Source organism: Suricata suricatta, chromosome 14 (genome assembly GCF_006229205.1).
Source record: "Suricata suricatta isolate VVHF042 chromosome 14, meerkat_22Aug2017_6uvM2_HiC, whole genome shotgun sequence".
In the NCBI taxonomy this organism is placed as follows: Eukaryota; Metazoa; Chordata; class Mammalia; order Carnivora; family Herpestidae; genus Suricata; species Suricata suricatta.
Window position 1 is genome coordinate 54445602 of NC_043713.1, and position 6568 is coordinate 54452169.

General features: G+C 34.9%; 1 protein-coding gene across 1 annotated transcript in view; it reads right to left on the bottom strand.

Annotated features, from left to right (window-relative positions):
* L3MBTL4 (L3MBTL histone methyl-lysine binding protein 4) overlaps positions 1-2188 on the bottom strand; it is a 354831-nt gene extending 352643 nt beyond the window's left edge. The window contains exon 1 of the mRNA XM_029922679.1: positions 2171-2188. The gene's annotated coding sequence lies outside the window, so the exon portion shown is untranslated. The remainder of the gene's footprint in view (positions 1-2170) is intronic.
* Between the last annotated feature and the right edge of the window lie 4380 nt (positions 2189-6568).

Below are 6568 nucleotides of genomic sequence, written 5' to 3' on the forward strand. Positions count from 1 at the left end.
ACCAAACCAACAAAGCATCTAACTGCTTATGAATAAGAGAGTAACATGTAAGGGAAGGACAGGGTGGGGTAGAGAGTGGTGCTCACATATGTTTATGTAACTTTGAGCATAATTCGAGCAAAGGAGACTACAAAGATCTCCCAGGCAAATCAATCAAAACCAACACGTCTTTTTTCTGTCATCTACTTTCACAGTCTCTTGTGCCTATTTCTGTTCCTAGTCACTCAATAATGTTAAAATGATCCTCCCCTAACCCCCAAATATCAAATATTAATGTCAAGCAGTGTGCTAAACTCATCATTTCTCTCCGTACTGTCTGCACAAAGACACATATATCTGTGGCCAGAAATACAAAGCACATCATGTATAGTCAGATAGTAAGTGGCCAGAACATATGCCAACATACACCAAATTTGACTAATAACAAAACACAGCTTGTACATTTTAACAAATCTGAAATCAGGATGGTCTCGCAGTGCTGCCAACCAGGTAGCAGTTCTTACATAATAATCACTGCCAGACCCCTCTGCACAAACCATGCTATGCCTCCTGGGGACTGGAGAGAACAACTACAACCTTCTATGCTTTGGTCAACGAACCACTTGCAGATCATTTGAAGAATACAAGTCTTTGTTGTCAGATAAGCCATCTGATGATACCATCAAAATGCACAGAATATGTGCCAACAGCCTGGAAGAAAGCCCAGAGACAATACTGAAACACTCTTTTAAGAAATAATTCAACATTAGCACTCCTGAGGACACAGAGGATGGTACTACGTGGGAAAACACCGTGACGATGATGACTGAGTCACAGTGACTCAGTAGAGTTGGACTCCGAAGGTGATTAAGTTTAGAAAAGCCCGATCCAAGGTATTAAACTAATATTCCTTTTTGTACATGTACAAGAGTGATAAATAATAAAAATATATGTTTAAGTAAGTACAGACGAGTTCTTTCAATAAAATATAAATTCTTAAAGATATGAAAATGCCATATAACTGTTTAATTGACATTGCTTTTTCATACTGCTGGCCCTAAAAATAATGAAGTGACTTACAATCAATAGTGTCTTATACAAGATGAAACGCAGTGGTTTCTACACAACAGTCATACAGAGCAAGTCTACCATCCAGTTTGTGGAAGGTATGGTTTGTTCTGGGGTAAAGAGATGTGTGATTACCAAGAAGCTATGAGCTGATTCCCTTTTAAATCAACTCTCTATTGACATACATCTTTGTATCTTGGTTCTGCCAAATCTGTGCTTGGAGTTAAATAAGATCATTTCATTTATTTCTGAAATGTCCCCCTTTTGGATGGTCAAAATCACTGAAAGGAAAACATAACCTCAACAACACTAAAAATCAGGTACTAAAATATCACCTAAACCACTAAGGTTTTACTTCTGTCTCTCCAAAATCTGTCTTTCTAAGGTATCAAGGCCCTCAGAAATCAATTTCTTTCTTAGAGATAAAAATAATATGGTCTCACAGCACATTAATTATATGGGTATTAGAGTTTTGTGACTGCTCTAAAATCAACAGGAGTTTACAAACTAAAAATAATGCATTTTCTTTACTTTAATGAAAAGACTTAATGATCTCCTATCAGGTTTGAATTATTCTTCCAAAGGCCATATGTAGTCATTCTTTATTTTTTTTTAATTCCTAATACTTAGCATTCACTTATTAAGTCAAATTTAGTAGTTAAAGGCTTAAATTAAAATCATAGGTCAGATCTATGATGTCATGTGCTTCTAAAAGCCATTAATTTTTGCAAATAAACATTTATGGAGGACATCCAAGTAGAACTAAATGCTTAATGGCAAATCAATATTTCCTTGAATAACATCAAGAAAAGCTCAATAAAATACTAAACTGATAAAGGCATCAGAGAGGTATAAAAGTAATGAGAACTAGAAAGGCTAAGATTTAAAAAAGACAGAAAGAAAACCTCAGAAAAGTGAGGTGTTGATCTTATCAACACTTTCCTGGTTATATGTGCATATGTCAAGGACCAAGATGGAGTGTATGTGATCCTGTGAGAGATACACGGTCAGAATCAGATATGTGAAGGCCCTCAAACATATGGCTCATTTTACTCTGACATGTAACAACATAAAAAGTGAAAACACTGCAAGAGGCATCAATAAGTGATGTAGAGTTTCTTACCTGACAGGGCAGATACCATGATCACTGTACCCTGCAAATGAAGATCAGAATTGAAGACTCATCAAGGAAAAGAGGTAAACACAAAAGGGTCTCACTTGAAGTCCTCAAGTGTTTTCCCTAAGGAACAGGGACCATCCAGAGGCAGACTGATACTTATGGAAACTGAGACCCAACCTCGACTCAGCTAGATTAAGGTAATCAATCTCTGATTTTTCTGCCTTGTAGAGAAAAGTAAACCCTCTCTAGGATAAAATAATAGCAAATTGTAACATTTAGAGCCTCTATCATTTTTTACACACAATGCTTGGCATTCAATCAAAAATTACTATGATAATAGATACTATAGATAATATGACCAAAAACCACAGTAGACCCATTGATAATATAGATATTGAAGCTAACAGCCAATAATTTTATAAATAATTATCATTAATATGTTTAATAAAATTAAGGAAAAGATGTGAAAATAAAGATAGAAAATGTCACCAGATATTTGGAATATATAAAAGGAACCAAATGAAAATTCTAGAACTATATGTAGTGCACTGACAGATGGGTTTAACAGCAGATTCACTCTGCAGTAATCTGAATGACAAACCAGTAGACAATATCCAAACTGAACAAAAAAAAGGAAGAATGGGAAACACAGGAAAAAAGCATAAAAGATATGCTTGACACAGTTTAAAAATGTAAAATGTGGGGTTTCTGGGTGGCTCAGTAAGTTAAGCATCCAGCTCTTGGTATTAGTGCAGGTTGTGGTCTCAAGGTCATAAAATTGGGCTCCATGTGTGGCTCCCTGCTAAGTGTGCAACCTATTTGGATCCTCCCTCTCCCTCTCTTTCTAACCCTCTCCTGCTCATGGATGAGCACACATGTGCATTCTCTCTCTCTCTCATAAACAAATAAACATTACGTTTTTAAAAAGATGTAAAATGTAAAATTGAGGTCCCAAAAAGAAAAAGAGTGAGAGAACTAAGCAAAAAGCAATGTTTTAAGAGAAAACTGCTAAAAATGTTCCAAAACTGATGAAAGACATCAAGCTACAGATTCTACCCCAATCCTTCCAAGAAATCAAAGCATTAAGTCTAAATAAGATCTGAATAATACAATTAACAAATCTGACCACACACAGAAACTGCACCAACAAAAAATATATAAAAATTCATTTCAAATGCACAAAGAACATTTACCAAAACAAACTATATGCTCAGGTATAATGCAAACTTCGAGTAATCATAATATTCAGAATATATACTCTGGAATTAAGCACATTGGAATTAAGCAATAAAATATATTTGTTGGGGGCCGCCGAGTTTTGGCCGCCTCAGGCAAGGAGATATCTCTCTCCAGGGAGCCACCAAGGAAAACAAGATTTACATCTGGAGGCTAGGAGAGTGCATTTCCTGGTCCGGGATTCAGAGACAGTCATACTGAGCCAGACGAAAAAAGCCAAAATGAACAAAAGATCAAACCGCATTCTGGTTTATGCAGCGCTAAGCTTCCCCTCCCCAGCATTGCAGACGCAAGTCTGGGTGCTTCTTTTGATGCTGTGTCCGGAGTTTCAGTTTCGGTTTCTCCTTTCTCTAATAATCATTTGACTCTGTTACCTGGCAACCAACCTGGGTCAGTTCCCCGCCCCAAACCCTATATAAGAGTGAATTATTTTCTTAATAAAGGGGGCTTGATCAGAAACCACTTGTCTTGCCTCACTCTCTGTGTGTCCCCTTCCTGCCCTATTTCTCTCTCCCTCCCTCAGGAAAGAACCCGCAAGGATTTCCCGCCTTGCTGGCTGGGGCGGACCCGACAAATATTCAATGAGAAAATCCTCAACTGCCTGGAAATTGAATGGTACACTGAAAATAGTGCATTGGCTAAAGGATATATCACATCTGAAATTTGAAAATATTTTAACTGAATGATAAGATTGTATGTATTAGAATTTGTGATCATCATTTCTGTTGGCCATTTCTTCATATGTGAAACAGGAGAAACTTAACAGAGAACCATAGGGGAGGGAGAGGGGAAAAAATAGTTAACGAGAGGGAAGAAGGCAAACCATAAGAGACTTTTAAAGACAAAGAACAAACTGAGGGCTGGTGGGGAGTTGGGGAGAGAGGAAAATGGGTGATGGGCATGGAGGAGGGCACTTCTTGGAATGAACACTGGGAGTTATATGGAAATCTACTTGACAATAAACTATAATAAAAAAATAAAAAATAATAAAACTATATTAGCTGCTTTTCACAGACACCCACACACACACAAATAATTTGTGAGATACACCTAAAATGGGTGATTAGAATGAAATTACAGCCCTAAATGAATTATCAAGAAGCTAGAAAAAGGAAAGAAAATCAAACCCCAAAAAAATAAGAAGGAAAAAGTAATTTTATTAATTTTTTTAGAGAGAGAGAGCATGCATGTGAGTGTGAGCTGGGTAGAAGCAGAGGGAGAAGGAGACAGAATCCATGCTCAGCACAGAAACCAACACAGGGCTCAATCCTATGACTGAGAAATCATGACCTGAGCTGAAATCAAGAACTTAATCTACTGAACCAATCAAGCACCCCAGAAAATTTTTAAAAGGAGAAAATCTTAGCAAAATACAAATCAAATGTACAACAGAAAAACTCTAAAAAACCAAAAGTTTATTCTTTGAAAAGATTAACAAAAGTGTTAACTGCATAGCAAGACTGACAAAGAAAAATAAAACCAGAAAACACAAATTGACAACATCTGGTGGGGATAAGGAGAAAATGGCTACAAAGCATACAGTTGCTAATAATCTAATAAAACACTTCACAAATAACTTTCCACTAGTAAATTTGACAATTTAAATGAGAAAAACAAATTGCTTAAAAATGAAACGTGCAGCTAGATAAAGGGAAAATTTTAAATCTGAATACCATTTTATCTATAAAAGAAAACGAGTCTCTTATAAAAAAAAAAAAAAAAAAAAAACCTGCCTAAAAGTAAGCTCCAAGCACAGACACCTTCACTGGCAAATTCTTTTAATTATTTAAGATAGAAATTAATGCAAAGCTCACATAAACTCTTCCAAGAATAGAAAACAATTAATCTTCTCAACTTGTTTTGTGAGGCAAAACAAACAATAACAAAAACCAAAACCAATAGTACCAAAACTTAACAGACATTACAAGAAAATAAAATTACAGACCAAGCATTTATGAATACAGATGCAAAAATCCTCTTTATAAATGGAGAAAAAATTGTATGATTATCTCAAAAGATACAAAAAAAACTGACATATTCAACATCAATTCATGATTAAAAAAAAGAAACTTACCAAGTAAAAATATAAGAGATCTATCTATTTCTGACAAATATTATCTATAATAAACATCATACACAGTGTCCACTACACTTGAATTAATTTAAAAGAAGACACTGAACAAAAAAAGCATACTTAATGGTGAATTACTGAAAGCCTCTCTCCTAATAGAACAAAAAAGACAGATGCTCACTATCATTTCTGTCAATATTATGCTAAATATCCTAACCAATGCAAGAAAAAGAAGTAAAAAGCATAAGGATTGGAAAGGAAGAAAATAAAACTCTCATTATTTGCAGACAACATAATTCCAAAGACAAAACATCTAAGAGAATCAAGTAACTACTATAAATATGTGAATTTACCAAGATTACTAGATATTAGTCGATGTAAAAAATTGATTTTGTTTCTAGAAATGAGTAAAAAATTTTTAAATAAAAAATTTAAATGTCACTTACAGTGGCATTAATAACAAAATCTAATACTAAATCTAATAAAAGATGAATAAGATCTCTATACTGAAAACTATAAAATATTATTGAAAATAAAATATTAAACACTCAAGAAAAGAAAAAATATATGACTTTCAAATAACATGTGTTTGAACCATGTGGGTCCACTTATACCTGGAATTTTTCCAGTAAATACAATACAATCTTATAAATGTATTTTCTTTTCTTTTGATTTTCCTTTTATTTAAATTTAATTTATTGTCAAGTTAGCTAACATACAGTGCATACAGTGTGTTCTTGGTTTTAGGGGTAGATTCCCATGATTCATCACTCACATACAACACCCAGTGCTCAACACCCACTGCTCATCCCAAAAAGTGCCCTCCTCAACGCCCATCACCCATTTTCTCTCTCCCCCCACCCCATCAACCCTCAGTTTGTTCTCTGTATTTAAGAGTCTCTTATGGTTTGCTGCCCTCCCTCTCTGTTTATGACTATTTTTTCCCCTTCCCTTCCCCCATGGTCTTCTGTTAAGTTTCTCGATTCCACATATGAGTGAAAATATGTATCTGTCTTTCTCTAACTTATTTCACTTAACATAATACCCTCCAGTTACATCCACATTGCTGCAAATGTCATGATTTCATTCTTTCT